Here is a 26,106-nt window from a genome sequence, read left to right on the forward strand (position 1 = left end):
TTGAAACTTGCTATAACCAACCAACATTTTAATGGCCGTCTAAAAATCAATAATTTGTTCCTAGCTTATTTTTATACATTTTCAAGACAAATCTCTGTGTAAGTGAGATAGAAACACGTTGCTTCCAAAGCTTTGAAGCCCAAAACTACCTTTCTAGCATAAGCGGTTATTAAGATAGGTAAAAATCAGCTATTTTCGGCTTGTTCGGTGAAATTGTCGGCCACTAGAGGGTGCAGAATCCTGAAATCATGTTAGAAGTAATTCATTTGAGATTTGGGACCAAATATTAAATACCACTTGTTGACATTCTAATTTTAGTTTTTTTCAGTTCACCCTAATATGCTCTTCTAAATGTACATTTCTAGCAAAGGACTTCCCCACACGAATCGCAAAGATTCTTTTTGACCCAGTCATGTGTATTCTGATGGCTTTCCAAGTTGAATAGTCGAGTAAACAACTTGTTACAGAGCTGACACACATAAATGATGCATCAACAATATTATGTGTAAATTTTAATAGTACTGAACTCTTGAAAATCTACACAGTTTACTTGCACCAATCAATGTAAAATCTTCTGTAAAATCACCAACTAAAAAAATCCCAAGACAAACGTTTGGGGGAGGGGGGGGCTGACGACGGACTATTTCGGCCATGCCAAATACGTTAATTTCCAATTTTCCCGATTAGGGGGTTTGGGGTGCGACAGTTACGGTCCTGAAAGTAGCTAAACCAATGCATAGATATTTTTCGAATGACTTGCCTCCTGTCTTCAATCATTTATTCGTGGTTGCTCGAAGTGTACACTCCCACAATACTAGACATTCTTCCAGGGGCAACATCCATATACGCCCGCCCACCAGTAAGCTCAGAAAGAAAGAAATCGAATATGCCGGTCCTGATATTTGGGACATTATACCTACATCTATAAGAGACCTTCCTTATCACTTATTCAAAAAATAATTATTCAGACACCATATCTCCTATTACTAACACCACTTGTCTCGCCCATTTTTCCATGTTATAGTTATTATTTATGTTATGCTATGCTGAATTTGATAATCCCAACCAACTTCAACCAAAGTAATAAAGAATATCTGTAATTGTTAATGCAGGTTGTGATCAGACCCTGTCCTACACCGTTAAGTATCTTGTTACAATTTCATGCGTTAATGTTATTTTCGGTTGGACGAATCAATAAATATTTTTCTTTCTCTCTCCCAATACAGACACACATGTTGGTGATAGCAAAACTAATTGACATATTGAATCTGTTTCTAAATTCAATATGCACCCTGCTACAACCATACATTCCATACTATGCAGAGAAAAATTTTGTGGCCATTGCTGATGAACCAAAACTTGTATCAATGCAGCAACAGATTCCAAATTCATCTAGGGCAGCAGCCAACCAGTGGCTCTTGAGCCGCCTGTGAAAATGTTTTGGGTGGCCAGAGTGGTAATTCTCGAATTTAGTCTATGCCAAATTAGTCCGGCAGTATTCAGATCTGCAATATATAACCTATGCAAACACGGTAACAGTATTATCGACCAGATTCCTACATCAACCTCGAAAAACTTTTGCACATGGCGCGGCTAGAACATGGATGCCCACCGAGAGTTTTCATGACATTAATGCGTATCGATAAGTCTAGTTTTCACCATTACCTAATTCGGTTCGCTCCTATCGTACGACCAAAACTAGTCATCAACAATCAAGGGGCCCGTGCTATGGTGCGTAAAACTCATGTGGCCCTTTGGCCGAAAAGGTTGGCCCCAGATCTAAGACTTCCTATACCAAAGAATGAAAAGTTACAGTAGGTAGCAATATAGGAGGTCAATAGTCCTCACCTCATTCATTTACATCATAACACAGTAGTACCTGAAATTAATTTAATATATCAAGTAGCCGTTATTTAACTTCTTGAACCGCGTCAAAAATCTGAGTTTTAGTGCTATCTCGCCACCCAAGCCGAACACACCAAAAATAAATATATTTTTATTATTAGTATGTTACGATGTAAGGGGAATGTACGATATAGACAACACATAGACAACAGTTGTACACAATGCAGTTCTACTTTGCAATAGGCTGGAGGGGAAATGTGAATTTGAAAAAGTGTTGTTGATATAATGGTCCCAACTCCCAATCCCAAATATCAAATGAAATACTTCCATCACGATTTCTAGCCTATAATTGTATAAACAATATGAGTCTGACTTACCCAGATCAGAGGTTCGTCACTGAGCATTATATGGAACAGAAACACACTTCTACACATAGATAGATGAATACGGTATGCAAGTCTGCAACAACCTAGGCCTGTGGTTTTTTTTAGCATGCCTCTTTTCATGATTTCAATGGTCTAGCGCCCCTCCACCGCAATGAGCTCTTACTCTCAAACGTGGAACAGGACCTAACGCAATTTTTAATGTATATTGCGCAAAATTTTCCCGATGATGATATGATCCCTAGAAAAGAAATATCTCTCGATAAAAAACTTGAAATCACACCTTTCTTCATGTTTGTTTTAATCAAGCGTGTTGTCGATTAGCGTCTGCGCTGTACAACAGCAAGCGATCCCCTGCTTTGTTTGCCGCGGAATTAGGTCTGTGCTGCACGTTAAAACATCGGGGTCAACGGCAGGCCTGAACAATCACATATATACCACTCCATGTGCGCAAGATGTGATCCCTGGCCTAAACATCACAGTCTCATCTCTAACAGGCCTAGTGCGCACGAAATAATCGTTTGCCTGAGCAATCGCATCTGTAATAGGCCTCGTGCGCAAGATGTCGCTGGCCTGAACAATCGCGTCGCCAGCCTCGCAGGCTTTGGCTACTATCTACTATTGTTTAGAGACAATGCCGTTAAGTGTATAATGGTTGGCAATGATTATGTCATGATTGTTCAACAATGACATCGCAAAACAGAATGTTATCGAATACTAAAATATTACAGTAATTTTCCAAGTATAGTACGTCCACATGTATAATACGCTTCCTTAAAATGGCATGAAAATTCTGGGAAAAAGCCTGTACCCATGTATAGTACGCACTGGGGATGGTGTGAACCTCTGAAAGGTTCAGGTTCGTGTGAAAGCGAACCTTTTGGAAAGGTTCTGTGTGAACCAGAACGTGAACCTCATGACGTCACGTGACGTCATATTGCTAATTCCAACCCTACATTTCAGTGAAGTGATAGCCTATATTAATGTACACCAGTGGTTCTTAACCTTTTTTCTTCCAGCGCCCCCCCCCCCCCCCCACTTCATATTGTAAGGAATGTAATAAAGACAATGAGTAAGAGGGAGGGCCGTATCCTGATTTTGATGGTCAGCAAAATTTGTGTGGCCTGGTCGCCCTAGGTACCAAAATTTTCCACAATGCATGAATGAATAGGTGGTAATTACATATATCAGTCGCTATAAACTTTTTATCCTCTCAGCCCACGTAATCAGATTTACCAGTAGCACTGAGTGAGCTGTTGTAGAGGAAAATAAAAGGCACGTAATTGATAATTAAACATATTCGGGCGTGCCCGCAGGTACAATTATTCGTTACCAGGGCCGTAACAGCACTTCGTCAGCCTCCCCCAAACAAAAAACTTTGGTCCTGGGCCCCCATCGGGTGATAAACCAAACTTCCGGGGGGGGACTTCACTCCCAGACCCCAATTAGGCTGTCCGCTATTTGCTGATAGTCTATTAGGTATCTACATTGGGTGTCAATTTACTGAGGCAGCTATTCTCGCCTATTCGCGCGAAGTGCGAAAAATTTCACTAATTGATGATTGAATTGGTCAATATCATCGGGAATTGCATGTAAATTGAGATCAATTTTTATCCTCTCTCTGCTCACGTAAACACATTTACCGGTTGAGCTGAGTGAGGTGCAATGTTCCCTCTAAGCTGCGCACGTGCGCAGTGCTGACACGGTCTCTGCACACAGAAAATCTACATTGCGCACAACAAATCCGAAGTTATTACCCTTTTTTAGTCGTCACGCACTGTTATCCAAGGGTCACCGCAGTGAGTTGTTGAGTGTGCGCAGACTCATCAAAACTTAAAGCGAACATTGTGAGGTTTCTTGGAAACTGTAGGGCCCGTTACTAAACATATTCGGGCTGGCGAACCCGTTGGTATGACTTCGTTGCATAATGTTATTTCGTGATCCCCTGTCTGCAATATCAAAAATATAGAATCGCTCAACGGGTATATCGTCAAACAGGAATATCCCTGTCGCCCAATCGTACTAAACTAAAAGACGCACACGATTCGAGATTGGTATTTCTTCACTGACATATAATTTTTCCCTGCCAGATGGAATTCGTCTTCTGGGGTTCAGATTGCCAAGAAAGGGACATTCGGTGTCAGTCATTTAGGCGCCCATGGACAATTAAACCTATATGTATTTTGAAGGCTATATGTAACGAAGTTTCCGGTGTTAATTTTCTCTGAATACTCATTAGGGATATGTCCCATCACCACATCATCTACTGCAGAGGTCTCAAACTCAAATGGGCTCGCGGGCCAATTTCCTAGTTTTGATGACCCCGCGGGCCGCAGCACCAATAATAGGGATATTCAATGTATAATTTCCAAGTAGGCGGCTTTATTTGACGCGACCTCGCAGACAGACATTCCGAAAACATCGTGGAAATGTAATATAGGCTATTCACGCTTGGCACCTAAAAAAATCACATTTTCAAATATTTCAATAAAATTGTATTTGTGCCGGGCACAATTTTTTTAATTAATGAGTTTTAGACATCATGCGAGAGGATGCATTATGACATTGTAAAACTTTCGGGTTCTAATATTACAGGTAGTGGACCTTTGACGTGCCACAATTTTATGAAGAATATTTAAATATCACTGACGATAGTGATCTGATATCAGAGCATTTGACCGGTGTAGCCTAATTCTGGTGTTGATATTGTCGTGTTAAGTATACGCAATTGTTACTGTCATTGCCAAAGTCAAATTAATTCAGCGTTCGATTTTGCCTTCGAATATTAATTATTATTTAGCTATAGTAATAGCATTGCTTCTTAACCTTTTTAGCAATCGTACCCGTGTGTTTGCAATAAGATTTCCCATAGACCCTGTCCATTTTCAACAGAATTTCCGACGGTACCTATATTAAAATCAGGATGCCCATTCACATAAAATCGCCCGTAGCGCGAAGGCTATTTCCTGCTGAATTAATTGGCCAAGAAAATATTCCGCAGCATATAGGCCTACTTCCACAATGCATCTCGTACACTCTGATGTGGTGCTTCGTACCCCGATGGGGTCTATGGAGGTACGGACCCTGGTTAAGAACTTAGGAATTGAAATGTCCAATCGGAGAATTCATTGATGTTACAGCTGTAGTGCTTAGGCTACTACTGGCGTACTCGCCACCGATAATAACATGGATAAAGAGAACAAACAACACCCAGCATGTAACCAAGTTAGCGGGTGTTACAGAATACCAATGGTTGCCATACTGACCTGATTAGATAGCTATATACCCGACGCAGCGCAAGCTACGACCTCTTGACATATTACTATCCCCCATGACAGTTTCATGGATTGTTGTGTCCGTTGGATTACCAAGTCACCGTTCCGATTGGCAAGTCCTTCTCTGATTTTACCGTTTGACCCGACTCAACTCGAGTCATTTTTATTTAATCACCCAGTCAATCCGAAATCGAGTAATTTTACGAGAAGGTTGCACCAAACCAAATCACAATTTTCAGTAACGAATCATCAAAGGGTCATGTTTTATCATCATGAACTAGAAATGTGACGTCATAGCTGATCTTGTACCGCATGGTAACTTTTAAAAGTGATGTGATAGTGTCGTTTGTTGGGATTTCAGTGATTTTTATACTAGTTTTAGCATGAACTTGAAGTTCTTATATCTAAAAAACATATATGGCACTTGAATACTTGAAATTCTTGAAATACTTGCGCGGGCCGCACAAAATGGTCTCGCGGGCCGCATGCGGCCCGCGTGTTTGAGACCTCTGCGCAAAGCCATTTTTCTCCAGCGCCCCCCATACCGCCCCCCTGAGCCCAGCGCCCCCCATATCGCCCCCTTAGCGTTTCCGCCCCCCTTCAAGATCGCCAGCGCCCCCTGGGGGGCGCTGGGGAAAGGTTAAGAACCAGGGTTGTAATGACTCGAGTCACGATTTTCGGATGACTCGACTCGACTCATTTTCTCAAAATACGGAAATGACTCGACTCGACTCGAGTCAATCTGTGTATCACTCGACTTGGACTCGAGTCATTGCGAATGACTCGAAGCAAGTCATTGACTCGAGATTCAGACGGCCAAGACCGACTTTCATTGTAATTTTGAAGCCAACACACTATTGGGATTTCGTCTGTTGGTACTGGTGCTTGAAAATGCGACCAGAACCTGCTAAAAGTGAGGAAAATTGATATATTATAAATGCGAACCATTCAATATCACCAAACAGAGTTAAAAAAGTGGGTTTAGGAAGACTTTAACTGGAAACTGAGCAGTCAACACAATGACTTGGACTCGGACTCGAGTCATAATACCATGACTCGGACTCGATCCTCTGTTCGCTGACTTGGACTCGGACTTGACTCGGTGGGAATTGAAAATAACTCGACTTGACTCGAGTCAAAAATATAAAAGTGAGATTGACTTGTGACTCGGAGCCTTGTGACTTGGTTACAACCCTGTTAAGAACCATTGATGTACACTATATCTAGCGACGACTCGGGCTACATAATGCCACAATGCTGAAGTACATATTGACGTTTTAAACGTCACCAGATGTATCAACTGGGCAATTAATTTATATCATCATCCCAGAAAATCAATATCTTTCATCGCTTTGCCAACAATTTCGACAAGGACTTGCAAGGGAACATATGCTTACGCTTAAGGCCTGACCGTACAATGTATTTGGCGTTTGAGTATTGCTACGGTGATGGTGAAGCAGAGGGTTTCTATACTTGCTACCGGTATTACCCCATTAACAAGTTATAGAGCAGTAGCCAACACCCCAATCGCACGGATTTGGATTTTATGATACAACAAACACATGAAATTAAGATTGACCCCATACGCCTGCTTGATTATTTACATCAGACAAAGACATCAATTTCGTCAATTGGTTGAATAAGCATCATTCGCTGACTATCGATACACGTAGTGTATTTCGCCTTTGATTTTGTGAGATTGTGGGTCAAGCTCACAGCAGAGAGTCACAAACGGAAAGCTGGATATTTCGAGCAAACGTTTGTAACAAAGCAAGTAAAATTTCTGAGATGGTCAAGGTACATGCTTGTTTAGTGTTGATTTTTTATGCTGACAACGCCATGCATAGAATTGCCCGCAGTTGAAATGCAATAAATTTCAACCAAAGATGTTATGATGAAGTGAAAATCGTAATATATGAAAAAGGTTCACAGTGCAGAACCTACCGAGGTTCGTTTGTGAACGCGAACCTCTAAATATCGGAGGTTCACACACAGAACGCGAACGTGAACCTCACGTTCACACCATCCCTAGTACGCACCCTGCATTCGCAGTACATGAATAGCTGTGTTTTAGTACACGATGGTGTTCTGTTTTGCGATGTCACTGTCAAACAATCATGACATAACCATCGCTAATCATTATGCAATTAACGGCATTGTCTCTAAACGATAGTAGAGAGCAGCCAAAGCCTGCGAGGCTGGCGATGCGATAGTTCGGGCCAGCGACATGACGTCTTGGGCACGAGGCCTATTACAGATGCGATTGCTAATCATTATACAAGTAACGGTATTGCCTCTATAGGATAGTAGATAGCAGCCAAAGCCTGCGAGGCCGGCGACGCGACATCTCGCGCACGAGGGCAGATGCGATTGCTCAGGCCAACGGTTATGTTGTGCACACCACGCCTGTTGGAGGTGCGACTGATTACGCAAGCGATTATATTCTGCGCACATGGCCTGTCGATGAATTAGCAAGGATTGCTGTGCGCGCGTTCAGCAATCAATGAATGAATGACCTAATTTCGCTCGCGTGTAAACAGCAAACCAGCTCAGCAGGATATTGCGTGCTGTACAGATGATACTCTCGTTAATTGACAAAACGCTTTTTGCTACATGGTAGCGCGTTACACTGATAATACGAATTACTGGGCACGATGGCTGAAAGTGAGGCGCGATTGGAAACAAACATGAAAAAGGGTGTGATTTCAAGTTTTTTATCGAGGGAGATTTTTTTCAAGCGTGTTGTTCCCATGTATAATACGCACCCCCCAATTTTAGGGCAAAAAATCATGAAAATTTTGAGGATTATACATGGAAAATTACGGTACTTTTCATGTACTGGGAATACAGGGTGCGCACTATACATGGGTACAGGGATGTCTTTTCCACATGTTTTGATCTTGAAAAGGGCCTATGGTGGGGTTTGGATGAAGACATTGCCAGTAAACGAAAAAAAAACATTTGTCACGGATTATATGGAAATTGGTCCACTTCATTGAAATAGACATGTTAAAACGATGGCGAGATAATTATCAAATACAGTACTTTACACACTGAAATTAACGACCACTAACAGGACAAAAACTGATAATAAGCACATAAAATACAGGTAAATATATTCCTGAAGTGATAGTCGTTATCTATATTCTTTGTTGGTCCGATGTAGATTTCTTCACGATACAATGTGATATTATATGATATTTTATTATTTGCTCTGCAGCACTCCTAAAGTACTATCACAGGCGAATTATAAGACTAATGGGCATCGTGACAGATCCTATTCATATCAAATGTTATCGTCCTCTTTTAATGTCATCCTCCATATTCGGTTACTGCCACCCAATTGTATCCATGTATCGTGGTGAAAGACCAATGCTTTTTATTACTATATGACAAGGAGGTCCAGATGATATCAAGAGACCCGAAAATGACAAATATGCTCTGTAAGCTCATTGAGTTACCATTTGGTTTCCCTGTATCTTGCAAAGTTTCGAGCAAATAAAAAGCTTTAGTATCAACGCTTATGTAAAGTTTCAGAAATATGGTTTTCAGCTCATAAATACCATTCTGAATTGCAATCAGCAGCATTTCCACGCCCTGGATCAGTCAATGTGAAGTAGCGGAGAAATATTCGAACACTGAGCTGCTGGGGAATGCAACTGATGTCTCAGTGGATGTGATTTTGGGAATGACGACTTTGCAATCAGTAAAAACTTTGAATCAAGGCATAAATGGGATAGATTTCGTGAAATCTAACCTGGTCGGACAATAAAAATCCTAAATATGACTATCACTTGAGGAATATATTTACCTGTATTTTAACTGCTTACCAATTCATTTCTTTTTCGTGGTCGCTAATTTCAGTGTGTAAAGTACTCTATTTGAATATTATCTCACCGTCGTTTTAACATGTCTATTTCAACATAGTGGACCAATTTCCAGATAATCTGTGTCATATCCTCTTTTTTTTCGTTTACTGACGATGTCTTCATTCAAACACCACCCTAAGCCCTTGCCAAGATCAAAACAAGTGGAAAAAACATCCCTGCAACTCCAGGCATACCTGGAACACGATTTTTGGTCATGTCAGTGTGACGAAATTGGTCACAGTAAATACTATTATTTCAAAAATGACCAAAATCTCAATTTGAGTGACCTCGGATTCTACCGGTTGGAATGGAGTCAAATTTAGTAACCTGACGATTTGACAACCAAGCCGATGAAATATGAAAAAAAAAGTTTTATTGAACACGACTAACGTTCGAAAAGATAAATTATGATCTGACAGGGCACTGCAACTACCCCAAACTGCCCTTGAAGCCAAGCCACTGAGATAGTTGCAAATACAGTGCCTTGTGAACAAAAGATGAGCATGATGAAGAAAATTTGCCCTGGTATAAAATCACCTCACCGCTCGCTACACTATAGCTATTATGATGTATTTATTGTCACCATCGATATCAAGTAAGCTCTTATTCAATACCATTATTCAAATACATTACAAAATAGCTTATGATATCACTTTTCATTACTGGGAAAAACGTTTAATGGTACGAATAGAGTCTGCATCCAACCAGAGACAGTTTTTTGTTCCACGCTGACATTGCTGAAACAGTAAATTGTTTGCTCATGACATGCACACTTGTACTTACTGGACATTGTGCAACGCGGTTCTAGAGCAGATTGTCTGTAAGTACTGAAAGCTTGTTGGATGTTGCGAGTAGGCTACACAGTTTCAACCAAGATGACTCTGCAGCCTACAGTTGCCAGAAAAGTAAAATGCTCTACATATGTCTCTATCATATGTATATTAGGCCTACTAAACAGCAATGTTGCAAAATCACTTCAGAGAAAACGAATTACTGCTGCCAAAAGCCTAGTCAATTCGCAATGGTGCCAAAATTACCAGCATACCATAAAACAATTCAAAGAGGCAAACTTTTTTGACGATGAACATTAACAAGACAGAGTGGCATTGCAACCTAACTCATGTCCGTGTGTAGTCTTTAGGCTACTAAGGGTTCGTACGTCCAACATGAATTCAGAGTTGACAACTTTGACTGACCAATGACCATAGATATCTCATTGACTTCAACAGCTATTGAAGTACATTACGTTAAAAAATTCATTGACTACTGTTATTGGTCTCGATGCTTTATGCCGAGTACTTCATGTCCTCCTATCCAGCCCGCTGACTAGAGAAGTCGCTCGCCCCTAGCCTAGGGCGTGATGGCTTATTGGCTACAGTTCGAAATTAATTATGACAGAAATATCCAACCAGCAACAAAATGTTTAAGTAATGGAAAGAATCTGACATAATCATGCAACTGACAATGAAAATGCCAAGTCATTTGCTAAGCCACGGTTTAGCCCTCTATTTCGATAAATTAGGAAATCTGAAGATTCCAATAGAAAACTTTGGCACACGGATCACCTACTGCCTAATCCTTTACTTAAAATTAAACGTCAGTGGATTTCCAAGGTCTGTAGCATATTTTCCATTTATTTATCAATCACACGAATCACCAATACAAACCATCCTTATATAAATTACTGACTTTTCTAAATGAGCAAATATAAGTAGAACTAACGACCTTTAGATATCCACAGCTAACCAACCAAAACACAAGTAACAAGATTCCATTTCGAAGCGACTAGCCTACCGTACTTGTTTTTAATTTTATCAGAATTGGATCAGCTTTCCATATGAACCTCCGTACAAGTACATAGCCTAATGCGCATTTTAGGAACTTAAGCGCACTAATTCGAACAGATTTACGACTATTGCTATACTTAGACAATTTGGACAGGAAATAAAGTAGAAAAACTGCTTCGTATACACTTGTATATGTATGAAATATATCAATATCTCTAGTCTAGCAGTAGTTGATTATAGTTCTGACTCCACTAGTAGGCTACTATATACTGTGCCCTGAATGATTCAAGGCTAGCTATTCAACTGAACCAAGCACTAAAAAACGATTTGTTTCACTGAAAGGTAGAATTATATTCTTTATATCACACCCTCAGTGCTTTTTTTGTTCTGCGACCTCATTTACCCATACGGCAGAAAGTGATCATGATTGAGTTGGAAGATATTACCGTAATTTTCCGAATATAGTGCGCCCCAGTGTATAATACGCACCCTTAAAATGACGTGCACATTCTGGGAAAAAGCCCGTTCCCGTGTATAGTACGCACCATGCATTCGCAGTACATTAGTACATGAACAGTTGCGGTTTAGTATTCGATGTTGTTCTGTTTTGCGATGTCACTGTCGAACAATCATGACATGATGATCGCTAATCATAATACAATAAGTGCATTGTCTCTAAACAAGAGTAGATAGTACCCAAAGCCTGTGAGATCGGCGTCGCGATAGCTCACGCTAGCGACACACGACATCTTGTGCATGTGGCCTATTACAATTACATATGCTATTGCTCAGGCCAACGGTTATGTCGGGCGCACCAGTCCTTTTGGAGATGCGACTGATTACGCAAGCGATTATATCTTGCGCGCCTGGCCTCTTGTGTATGCGATTGTGAAGGCCTGTCATTAACGCGATGAATCAACAAGGATTGCCGCGCACGCTTGTAGCAGTCAGCGACCTAATTTCGCTCGCGTACAAACGACAAACCAACTCAGCAAGAGATCGCGTGCTTTGCAGACGACTCTCGTTAATTATAAAGGCGCTATTCGTTAATTGGCAACACACTTCTCTATTAAGCAGTGCGTTACACTCTATAATACGAATTACGGGCCCAATGGCTAGAGGTGATGCGCGATTTAAACAAACATGAAGAAATGTGTGATTTCAGGTTTTTGATCGAGGGATTTTTTTTCAAGGCTTGCTGTACCCATTTATAAGTAAGTAAAATTTTGCGCATTATACATGGAAAAATACGGTAACGAATGCCGATGATTTTGGCAGAAACTTATCATGATAGAGCTGGAAGATGTTAACGTTATATCGTGTTTTAACCTTAGAAAGTCGCACTTCACTCTCTCTCGCAATATCTCTCTTTGGACCGAAACACACATGTTACAAAAATCTGTGCATATTCATGATCCCTGATCAGGCTATATTTTCGGAACCTCTGTTATTGGCTATTGGCCTATTAAATGAAGCAGAGTTGCCATCATTGAGTTGCACACTGTGAACAAATTTCTATTGATCGTGAGGGGTTTCTTATGGAAACCGTAAATCTTGTCTGGAAAGCTCCAAGTTGAAATTCATTTATATTAATACAACTGCTTTACCGACAGGATATGTCCTAGTATCCATCCACCAAATGTGCATATGCATAAGGATAACTTGTCATTGTTATCGCGTCTTTCACAAATCAAACGTGGGTCCTCTTTACTTCAGGTCGTCTTTGTAAGGATGCTGCATACTGCTGCGAATAGGAGATATTACCAGCGAAAAGCTGGAAGAATACAATATCAGACTATGAGAAGTTTCCAATTGTAGCGCTATGATTAACGACTAATCTGAACGAGACGGGATGTCATGAAGGAGTGAAAATCTCATCAAGCTCTATGAAATGGATGGCAGAAACGAACACATATTTACAAGATACCCACAAACAACACTACAACTTTAAACGAAATTGAAACTGATATGCACAGACTGCTAATTACCAGAGAATGTGGCAATGGATGATGTATTCGCAGTTTAAAAGGTTAGTATAATAAATTATTACATTGGATCATCACACTGTAATACAAAAATTCAAACATCCACACCACACGAAACTGCTTCCGAATAACAAACACCGCGCAATTCACCATTCCGTAAGTGTTCTATTGAAGCTGATTGGTGCAATGCAAACCAAATTCTTCAGTTAGTAAGCATTCATTTCAATTTAAATGTGAAAACAACAGGAGAGATACTCTCATTCACATAATGAAGCAAGTGAGTAAAAGATGAGCGAGAAAAGAATGAATTGGGAAACCTGTGACAGCAATAAATAGAGACGTGGGAGAGATTAAGTGACACGATGACAAAGGCATGCGACCATTTCTTCAATACGAGCCCGTTAATGACGCACCCCAAAAAGTTGCTACACAGACATATATGCAAAATACCTAGTAGAGATTCTATTGCAATAATAAATCAGATTAATGTGCTGGCAGAGTAAATAAACGGCTCCTTGGAAACGGCATGTTATCCTTTAGGGCATTTCCGTCCATATTATTGTATTGGGTTGAAAATTATCATAATGATCATCATCTATTCGTTTGCTCATTTTAAAGTTGTCCTAAATTTGTGGATCAACAGTAACATTCCGCACCTGAATGACGAAACGGTTCATTAGCTTGAAAACATTAACGTTTCCAACCATTTAGTATGAATGTATGAAACAGTTCTATGGCTGACAATTTATTCAATATAAAATGTTATCGATCCTTTATGATTCAAAGACTCCAGCACATGGGATGCGTCAGGTGGTTAAGAAAACTAGCTGTTCACTGTGATGACTTTCCAGAGACATCACAGACACACAGTACTTGTTACCTCTGGCATGAACATACTTGCATGTTTTTAAATTAACACTGTTGCATTGTAAATACATGCTTTTCCACGGATCTAGGACTCATAGGTTCCGACTCCGCTATGTGTATTTTTTTGTCTTTTCAAGTGACTGAGCCAGGTAAACGCTATTCTACAGGCCTAACACTCAGTTTTTCACTCTATCATATGTGTATTTTCATGTGTTTTCAACTGAACAAGCCGGCAAAACGATTTTCCACAGATCTGACATACATATTCTTTGACTCCAGTATGTATATTTGCATGTTTTTTCAAGCTACCGAGCAGGGTAAATGCTTTTCCTCAGATCTGACACTAATAGTTTTTATGTCCAGTATGTGTATTCCCATGTGCTTTCAAGTCAGCAAGTTGGCTAAACGCTTTTCCGCAGATTTCTCATCGATAGCTTTTGTCTCCAGTATGTATATTTGCATGTCTTTTCAAGTTACCAAGTAAGGTAAACGCTTTACCGCAGACCTGACAATCATAGTTTTTACCTCCAGCATGTACATTTCCATGTGCTTTCAAGACACCAAGTCGGGTAAACGCTTTTCCGCAGATCTGACATTCATATTGCTTGACTCCGGTATGTGTGGGAACATGTGTTTTCAAGTGGCCTGGCAGCCTGAACGCTTTTCCGCAGATTTGACATAGATAGTTTTTGACTCCAGTATGTGTATATCCATGTATTTTCAAGTCACCAAGCCCAGTAAATGCCTTTCCACAGATCTGACACTCATGGTTTTTATGTCCAGTATGCGTATTCTCATGTATTTTCAAGCTACTAAGCTCACTAAAAGCTTTTCCACATATCTCACACCTAACGTTTTTGACTCCAGTATGAATATTTCCATGTGTGTTCAAGTTACTTAGTCGCACAAACAATTTTCCACATATCGGACAGTCGTACTTTTTTATTCCGGTATGTGTAAGTTCATGTGCTTTCAAGCGTCTGATAAGAGCAAAAGCTTTTCCACAAATCTCACACGCATAATTTTTGACTCTGGTATGTGTATGTCCATGCCTTTTCAACTCACCCAGCTGAGCAAACACTTTCCCGCAGACCTGACATGCATGATTTTTGACCCCAGTATGTTTAAATACATGCTTTTCCAATTCATGAAGCCAGGTAAATGATTTTCCACAGATCTGACATGCACAGTTTTTGACTCTGGTATGTATATGTCCATGTCTTCTCAAGTAATCAAGCTGATTAAAAGTTTTTCTGCATATCTGACACTCATAACTTTCAAGTCTTGTGTGTGTATTCTCATGTGCTTTCAAGGAACCATTCAGAGCAAAAGCTTTTCCGCAGATCTCACACGCATAGTTTTGGACTCTGGTATGCGTAACCCCATGCATTTTTAAGTGACAAAGCCGGATAAATGCTTTTCCGCAGATCTGACATTCATAATTTCTGACTCCGGTATGTGTATTTTCATGCCTTTTCATGTCACCAAGGCTAGTTACAGCTATTCCACAGATCTGACATGCATAGTTTTTGACTCCGGTATGTGTATTTACATGTGATTTCAAATCACCAAGCCGCGTGAACGCTTTGCCGCAGATCTGACATGCATAGTTTTAAACTCCGGTATGTATATGTCTATGTCTTTTCAGATAATAAAACTGGCTAAACGCTTTTCCGCAAATCTGACATGAATAGTTTCTGACCCCGGTATGTGTATTTCCATGTGATTTCAAGTTACCAAGCCGGTTAAACCCTTTTCCACAGATCTGACACTCATAGCATTTTACTCCAGTATGTGTATTTTCATGTCTCCTAAAGTCACCAAGCCGGGTAAACGCTTTTCCACAGATCTCACACTCATAGTTTTTTACTCCTCCAGTATGTGTATTTTCATGTCTTTTAAAGTCACCAGGCAGGGTGAACGCTTTTCCACAGATCTCACACTGGTAGTTTTCTACTCCAGTATGTGTATTTTCATGTCTTTTAAAGTCACCAAGCCGGGTAAATGCTTTCCCACAGATCTCACATTCATTATTTCTTTCTTCAAGGTGTAATTGCAGGTGACTTTTCAATCTGTCATGATAATGGAAGTTCTTTCCACAGATCCAACACATATCCCTTGTCATTATTCTGGATTATCCTTGAACTTCTTCTTCGAGTACAGACATCAACCGTTTCGTGATTGAAAACAAGTATTCAACAATAGCTTTGAATGAGCTATCACAACGTATTAGAATCCTTTTATAGCAATCCAGTCTGAAACACAAAGAAAATGCGGTTAAGTTTGAAAAATTACAAAATCCAACATCTCACTTTCACAGAACTTTGTCTTAAAAATGAAAAGAAGAAAAGTAAAATGCTCAACATATGTACCCTATCTATAATATGAAGGCCTATATATTGACAGACAGCAATATTGCGGAATCACTAAAGACAAAATAAATGACTGCTGACCAATAGTCAATATGCTAAGCGATCGAAAATTACCAGCATACAGTAACAACAATTCAACAAGGCTTGTTCACACATTTGGCTTGTAGTCGTCACGACCTAGAATGCAATGGCCACAATTTTCAATTTATTATGAAAGAAATATCCAACCAATCCACAAGCTCAAGCGTTAATTGGTCTTCACCATCTCCAAACACCAAAAATACAACACTATCTTGGCAGACAGTAGATATCATATTGATTTAGAAAAAAATTAATCCACATCATGTGCTTGTGCAAAAACAGGCTGAACAATCGATATAGACTAGTGATTCACAAGCGCGGTCCCAAAAATATATTAAGAAATCGATTTATTCCAAAAAAAAAAAAATTTATATTTATAAAATACTCCTGCTTGGCTTGGCGTCTGTAGTTTTTAATTATAGAATTGCAGGAAAGTTGTGAGTATAGATTGCTAACGTTACGTCACTGCTGTTTCAATGCAATGTGCCCTAAGTTTCCAGTTGAACGTGTAGTACAGTGGTTCTCAACCTTTTTGGCTTCGCGGACCCCTTTTGACCGTCACGGACCCTCGCGGACCCCCTCAAGTTTTAGTTCAATTTTAGCTTTATTATGGTGCAACCTTCATCTGTCTTGTGCAATTATGAACTGTAGGCTTGTGATAAACAACAAAATCATGATTTTTCTTGAAAATAACATCGTACTATTTATGTAGAAATTGGTAGACTTTTATTATTTCAAAGCTAATTTTGCTGCAGTATTTCTTGAAGTACATTGTCGTGTCTTGAAAATCCGCGTCCTCGTTTTGATATGAATGAGGAGGGCCGAAAACCATTTCCGCAAATATAGATGGCGGCTAATGCAGTATTAACGCATAACGCTTCCGACGATACTTTTGGTGTGATCGCAACATTTATGGCACCAAAATGAAACAAAACATATATTTTATGAACATATAACGTCCAGCATTTAGCGCAGGGACGGGCAACATACGGACCTCGGGTCGAATCCCGCCCGCAACGGCATTTTGATCGGCCCGCAGAGAGTTCCTACCGTCAAAGTGAAAGCCTAATCTAATAGTATAGACACGTTTTATGCGCCAAATAATGGAACCATGTTTCCCAACCTGAGAAAGACTGTCATGAAACGACTTTTTCTGTTCGGGTTTACAATATATTTACGAGCAAACACTTTCGGCCAGGAACAATTGAACATTAACAAGACAAGGCTGCATACCAATATAACTGGTGATATAAATTTCAAGGTTGGAGCGTAATGCTTTGATAGCAACGAAACACTCCTTGTTCATCAAAAAACAGCTTTGTAGATAGGACATCCGCGATAAGAATGCGCCAAATCTGATAGTCGAGCTTCAAAAGTAGCATCGTCCGATTTGTGACGACTGTCAGCCGACAATATTCGGGTTCATTTCAATATGAATATACTATGCAATTGTATATTGAAGTTCTGTGCCCCCAAGAAGCTGTTCAAATAGTGGTTATGTCTATCGCAGGATAAAATGGATTTCGTGGCGAGGTTTTGATCCCTGCATTGGTACAAATTTGGGAAATACTTCGGAAATTTTTATTTTAAACGACTGTTCACTAATTTGATGGGACTGACAACTTCAAATCGAGAAGACATAACGAAGTCCCCCTGATTGACCTTACTATCTCCATATTTTTATTTTGGCAACAAACCCCAACAAAACGTCTCTAAACAGCAATATCTTTGTATCGGCAAGTTATTGGAAAATTGGCAATGAAAATGAATTTCCACACTACGATAGTTCATGTCAAACGATTATTATGATGATATGAGTCATAAGGTTTTAGCAGTTGTGGTGCGAAACTGCCTCATGCTTTCTCGAATTAATAAATAAAATAAAAATTACGTTATCAACCATTTTAAAAATTTAGAGGTCTCGCGGACCCCTGAAATTGCTTCGCGGACCCCTAGGGGTCCGCGGACCCCCGGTTGAGAACCACTGGTGTAGTAGCTATAGATATAAATAGGTATTGATAACTTTCAAAACCGGAGGAAAATCCGAAAAAAATTGTAAAATTTCCTCACTTCGTGGTCGCTTGACGAAAAATGAAAATAAGGCTCAACTCCCGGAAAATACAGTTTTTCTTTCACATTAACAGGTGGTTGACTGAACAAAAAGGTCGACTTTCCGGTCCAGCTCCCAAAATTGCCGCCGTAGTGTTCCTACAGTGCTGACTTAATGTATATCAGTTGAATTTGGCCCTATATGTAACCAAAATCCTCAAAATCTCAATAAAGAAGACATTTGGGCGTCCTCCGAGGACAAATCAAAAAAGAGGACAAATCATCTTAAAAGAGGACGTATGGTAACCCTATGGTAACTAGATGTGCAGCACGTGACTCACCGTTGAATACTCCAAGATGCATACTGCATTGCCGGCTAAAAGCAGCATAATTGGTAGTCCTATAGTCAGGGCCGTAACTGCCGCACCCCAAACCCCCAATTGAGGGGGGCCGAGATCGAAGGGGGCCCAAAATTATTTCGTGAATTAGCATAAGTTATGAAGTATTTTTTGAAAATTTACGCAACTTTTCAAAAAATTTTTCGCGCTGGGCGCGATTTCAATTCGCCACATATTTTGATTATTGGGTACCACAGGTGCCGACTTTTATTTTTGCATGGGGTGGCGGCAGGCGCGTAGCCAGGGGGTGTCGAAACCCCCTCCTTTTGAAATGCAAAACCCCGTCCTTTTGAAATTACCATTCTGATGCTAATATTCAGTTGCGATTCAACAAGTATTATCAGTGTTACGCGCGGCCGCAATCAATTAGCAAGATTCGTCTGTGCACGCATATCGCACAATGTAATGAGACGCGATCTGCCGCTGAGTTGATTGCGAAATTAGGTCATTGATTGCCGAGTTCTCCCTCAGCATTCATCGCTGGACTAAGCACAGTAACTAGTAACACGGCGCGACAATTCTGGAACACAAAAGACAGACAAGAGTGATGATTACAAACGCGTGCGACCAATCAGTAATTATCCCGTACCGCCAACACAATGTGTTTTTACTTAGTATTGGGTACCTGGCATCGTGACAATTGGTTGCTGATTAAAACATCGATTTTTTACTGCATTGCTGCATTTCCCGATTTATGTTCGCAAAGCATAATTGGAATAATATCATGGGCACTGGAATAAATTCCAACTAGCAGGCACACACCATAAAACACTGTTCAACTTTGCGCTCCAAGAATATTTATCATAAAAAAAGGTTCACAAAATATTTTAAACGCGGATTGCGGTCCTCATCGATGCAAATAATGCACTTGAATTGTAGAAGGTAAACGTATATTTGGCCGTCAACTCGCGATAAGAGATGGTGTTACTCGGAGCGAGCGATGATATCTATAATTCTAACGATGAGGTCAAATTTGTACATCTAATAAAGATCGTTAGTTGGCTGAAATCAGTATAATTACACTGTGCAAAATACATAGTGGTGATCAGTTTTATCGAACTGTCCAATACGCCGGCAAGGTTGCGCTGATAACGAAAATGCAGACATGCCGTAAACCCACAATAATTACAATTACAGGGTGAGCTAGATATATCTAAATAACCAGATTCGGCAATGGCAACGAGCACAATTAGTTTAGACTCGGGCATAAGTTTTGATCAAAAGATACATAAACACAAACAATATTACATTCAGAGATTGTTACTGTTCCGCGAACGTGTTTCTGCGGACGGCAGCAGGCCTGCGCCCTGCATGCGGACGCGCTAAACCAAACCACCGACGATAGTGCACATGAGCTGTCGATGACTTATTCGCATACGAATTATTCTCGCTAATTTGCAGTACGCAGCATCGATAAAACGTAGGCCCCGATCAACCAGTCGAATTTGATCGTAAAATGGTGCGCTATTATTATCCACGTGTTATTGCAGCAAGAGCAATATTGGCGCATGCCGCGATCTTATCAATAGAAATACAAATCTCAAAGGTTTGAAATTCGATCCGCGATATGGTTGCGCACAAACTAATCGAATAAATTCAGAATTTGCGCCACCGAAAATCTCGTGTTGCATCAATATTTTACAACGTAATTCGACGCCGTGCACTGCACAATGAGCTCAGTATTAATCACAAATCAAACACTGACGAGTGACACCGAGCGAATATGAGTATATAAAGCAGACAAGAATTAGTAGCCTACAGATGATAGCACACTAGAAAGCGTGCATCTAATCAGTAATTCCTCAACTTGCGTACAGCACAATGGGGTTCCGAGTCTGACATCGCGACAAATGTTTACTCATTAGGCTATATCGACATTTGAGCTGCATTATTGCATTTTCCGATAAAAATTGACAAAGCCTTGTTAGAGTAATGAATATACCCACTTTGCGCAGGAATGACTTTCAGTTTGCAGGCGTACACAAACACGCTGTCCTATTTCGCGCTCCAAGCCTCCAATTAAAGAGACTATCACGGAAATAACTCACGAATTATTTTGTAAACTAATATGGGCGCAAATGCAATTTAGCTGAAAGTGAATTTTCCTGTATGGTTAAGAGACAAGATGTTGTTTCTCAGCGCAAACATGTCGAAAACGACGTCGTAGACGAGGTTACTTCGATTGTATGATTAGTAATCACGGATTACAATCTACAATCGTCGCCGGCGAAGCTGCGAATTAAATCATTCCCGTGCGTATCGGTAAATGGTAAATAGTTGGCATTTACTCGCTAATTGACAGACCGCGGGCGTTTAAGGATGTTGCATGGCGTGGCCACCACCCAGCCACCCCGTAACTCGGCGCCTATGTTGGGTACTCTTCCTCAAGAAAAAAACACTCAAGATTTATAGAAATGGGCATATCAGCGTTGGCCATGACCGCACCACAACGCACCAAGACATGTGACTCCAAGAAGTGTGTCAGAACGATCAGCAGCGAGAAAACCTTGGCCATGAACGACTGCTTTTGTGCTGACCAAAAACTTCGAAATACCAAAAACTTCATTATATATACAAAGTACATATAGGTTTGATTAGCCATATAGGCGCCTAAATGACTCGCGCCGAATGTTCTTGTCTTGGCAATCTGAACCTCACAAGACAAATACCATCCCGCAGGAAGAAATTATATGCCAGTGAAAATACCAATCCGAAATCGTGTGATCTTTCAGATTAGTAGGTTTGGGCAATTCTACATTTTTAATTATAGCAGACAGGAGGTCACTAAATAACATCATGTAAAGAAGTAATACCTAGGGGTCCCCCCGTCCGACGATGTTTAATTTTACGGGGTCTGCAGTTTAAAAGACACCTCTCACTCAGCTATACCGGTAAATCTGATTACGTGGGCAAAGAGGACAACCATGCGATTCCCGATCTTATTCATAGATTTTATCATGAATTATCGAAATATTCGCGCGTCGCGCTGTCTCACTAAACAGTACAACTTTACTTGCGTGGCAAAAGCGAACAACGTCATGCGGGGTAAGTTCATCACCCTCTGGGAGCCCGGGGTCCTGACGAAGTGCTGTTACGTTCCTGCCAATGGGTATACTCCCAGAGCTGTTTAATTACTATTGAGGGGGCCTACACCTTTTTAAACACATCTCACTCAGCTCTTATACCGGTAAATCAGATTACGTGAACAGAGACAGGATGAAAATTGATAGCAATACATGCAATTCCCGATCATATTGACCAATTCAGTCATGAAACTAAAGAAATTTCCCGCTTCGCGCGTTTAGGCGAGAAAAGCTGATTCACTCAATGCACACCCAATGCAGCAGATAAGTAGCGGTAAACAGTGTACAGTTTTGAAATCTCGCCAGGGCAATAAAACTACTCAGAAATAGCCATGATCACTGTTTGGGTCCGTTCCATAGCCATAGTATTTGTGCGGCCCCGACCGTACTCTGAAATTCTAAATTTGGCCCTCACACCGAAAAAGTTTGGGAACCACTGATATAGACAAAAACAGACTATATTTCATCTGCGTATCTTCACTGTTCGAGTGTTCGTATTTGAGCGAACCGCTGTGCTGTAATATGATCTGCCCGCACTTTCGTGATAACATCATCTCTTTTGTAATTAAGGTCAAGATACCTCACTGTCTCTCTTTTTGCTGTTATCTTCACTTACGGGTTACAATGTTATGTTTAGTTGTACTTAGTTTTGTATATGCGAATGAAGAAGTAACAAACATGAGTAAGATTATCTGACAGTGGTAATATCTGCATTTGTGCATGCATTTAACCTGATCAATGGGTTAGAAGTAGGAACACCCTCTTCTTTAAAAAAAACCTCCCTTTTCTAAAGGTACGGTACCCCCCGTGTTTTTTTTCGGCTAAATACGCCCCTGAGCGCGCCTCACGCCATTCAAACTTATCACTTTTAGACAAGACAAACAGTTTTTCTCCTGGCGTCGTAGGTGCTCGGCAAGAGTATCATTCATTCAATTGATAACTTTTGGGTAGCCGTAAAATGAGCCTTCTTGAGTGGCATTCTACAAAATGTATCTTAATTGAGTATGAGTATTCTCGTAGGAGCCACTTTGATTTAAATTCTTGCTTAGTAAATTCAAAAGACACAATATAAAATAGCATATATCATGAACTTGTAAGAAAATATCTTATTTCTTCACAACTTTGTGTCTTTTCGAGCACTCTGCACAGATGCTTTACAGATCGACCATAAAAGCACCGAAACTACAAGCATTCAACAGCTAATCCTAATTCAGAGACATCTGCTGATTGGTAGGCTATAGGCTATGGCAGTGGTCGGGAACCTTTTTTGTCCTAAGAGCCATATGGGCCCTATATTTTTCATCTGAACTCCCAAAGAGCCTTACATGCCAATCAACTGTTACGTCACAATTGAAAATTTGTGACGTCATGGTAGCACTAATTCGAACTCACTATATGAGATTCCTCGTGTGCGCCATATATTCTCTGTAAAAACTGGTATTTAATGTTTCGAAAATGAAGCTCGAAACAAGAAGTAAGGCACAGACGGGCCAAGCCTCACCATTGATAACGCAATTCATCATAAGTAGCTTGGAATTTATTAAAACCAGGGCGATTTTTTACCTAAAAAACGGAAGATTTTTAATATTGACCTAATTTCGACTTTTTTAGACATGTCAAAAAAATCGCCCAAATTATAACTGGTATTAGTCGAATGCGACTGTCACACTAATTCCGAAAATATAAATACATATCGACCTCTCAATTCTCAAAGTATTCGGTAACAACGTTGCGCCACACGCATACATGTTATCGCCGGTGCTACATATAGCTATACTTACCAATCAAGAAAGTGGATAGCTATGGCGTTGTTTGTAATTCGAGTTTGTAATTGTGAATGTCATATCCACAATTGTTCATTTAACGCCGTAGATCAGGAAAACAACGTGTATCTGAAATCTGCGTTTGGAAATCGTCTTTGCCATGTCTGCTATGCTCTTTGATTAATTTACGTAACGCACAATTCAATTTTTCGAGCAGTGTGCAGAGAATTATCGAGTACTACATTGGCCGCCGCCGTGACAGTAACTTAAATTTGATGATTTTGAAAAGAGGGGGTCCGAGCCCCTAAACCTGAAGACGACATTGTCTTTACCTCTCAAATACATGTTTATACTGCCACGAGAATAATTATTTTGGGCGTGATGAAAATTTACCAACAAGTCGCTGCAATATTAATCAATTCAGTACAAAATAAATATTTGGCAAAGAGCCATTTCTCACCCAAAAGAGCCATATATGGCTCGCGAGTCATAGGTTCCCGAACACTGCTATAGGGCCACGGGTCAGTATCAGTCACAATATAGCATTTAACAATAATATATGACATTTAAAGTCGCAATATTATCAGGGTTATTGCCATTGTTGGATCCTGTAGGTACCCAATTAGAATCATCTAAGGTTCATAAACTACGTTTCTGTCAGGCGACTCCGTGCCCACCCCCTTCAGATGCTTTCCCGCCCCCAGTTTGAGAACCACTGGCATAATCCTTGAATTAAATCAACCGTTAGTGTATTTCCAAGGTTTTATACACATTTTCCGTTCATTTATCAATCGCACATATCAAAAATACCAACTAGCCTTCTATGAACTACTGGCTTTTCAAAATTGAGAAAATGGCAGCAAACTACCGACTTGAAAAACCCGCAACTAAAACAACTAATGACCTTTGAATATCCATATCTAACCAACTAAAGCAAAACTAGCTACATTCAATTCCAAAGCAACTATAGTAATCGTACCATAACTTATTTCATTTTAACTGAAATTGATCAGCTTTAAACATGAGTATCATCAGTGCAAGTAAGCCTACACCTAGCCTAACATGCATATCCAAAGCCAAAACTTCAGCACATGTATTTGAACACATTTGCAGTTATTAGTATGCCTTGACAATTTGCACATGATCTAAACTAGAAAAGCTGCTTCCTGGACCCAGTAATCTGGATGAAGCATATCAAATCTCCAGTCTAGCATTAGCTGCTTATAGTGCTGACTCACTAATAGGCAACTGTATGCTGTGTCGTCACACTATTTACCAATCTGGATTTTATCGTGTTCATGGGGAGCATTGATCGCCAATGGCCATCAATATTAAAGTTTCCTGGGAATCACGATGGCTGATAATGTGAAACACGACACATTTTCACTTGTATATGGGAATCACTGATTTGTGATGGTCGTGGGAGGACTTCCAGAATTGGATTAGAAATGTAGTGCTGTTTTGAAGTAATGGAATTAAAATAACTGAACTAATCTGCTTGGCTGAGGTTGCTGATAAGTCATGAATAATGATCAACGGGGTGAACCGAAACCAGCCTACATTAGTGCTGCACTAATAACAACACCGATCAAGATACTCATAATAGGCTATCATTAGAAACAAGACATATAGCTAGACTATTCGAAGATACAGCACTCATGAACAGGGTGTAGCGAAAAATCAAACAATTGCAATTTGCATCTCAATCAAATAGCTAGGATTGCTGGACAATGAAAGAGGCATGTTTAGTTAGCAGACAAACTAAAGTATCATGAAATTCAGGTGATGTTCGAATGCACAGTTTAACTTAACCCTCTGGCTATATTGCCTGGGTACCCAAACTGTCACTATCAGAGTTGGCCATTAAAATATATTCAGATCCACTCATATTTAGACACCACCACATACCAAGGAAAACCGACAAAAATGCTTGGAAACGGAATCAGTAAAATGATCAGACGGAGGGTCGCAATTCTTATCGTTAGGTTATGATACAATACACAGTACGGTACTTTGTTCGTTTCAACTCAGGATGAGTATTTATGGTGAAACAAAGTCGATTCATCCATTAACAGTCGACAATGAACTCATTCAACGCCATGCCTGCATAATAATCGCTTTTACTTTGGTACAATTACGTCCATCTTGTAGAACAGAATGGTACAGAAAAGTTTTCTACCCAGCTAAGATCTTTTTGCTTCAATTTCCTACTGTTTTGTGGAGTAGGGTATTTTTATCAGGTGAAAATAGCCTTTCTTTCCTATTAGATTTACGGTAGCTTTTGATTTTAACCATACTATGAATGTTTTACAGAGTAATGTAGTAAACAATTGATAGAAATTCTTAAAA

General features: G+C 40.0%; 1 protein-coding gene and 1 pseudogene across 1 annotated transcript in view; both read right to left on the reverse strand.

The window, feature by feature from the left end:
* LOC145434218 (uncharacterized) overlaps positions 1-26,106 on the reverse strand; it is a 77,054-nt gene that overhangs the window by 7,157 nt on the left and 43,791 nt on the right. The window lies entirely within an intron of this gene.
* LOC145434212 (uncharacterized) lies at positions 12,997-15,628 on the reverse strand (annotated as a pseudogene).

Source organism: Botryllus schlosseri, chromosome 1 (genome assembly GCF_051294905.1).
Source record: "Botryllus schlosseri isolate E-star chromosome 1, Bs_hap1, whole genome shotgun sequence".
Taxonomy (NCBI): domain Eukaryota; kingdom Metazoa; phylum Chordata; class Ascidiacea; order Stolidobranchia; family Styelidae; genus Botryllus; species Botryllus schlosseri.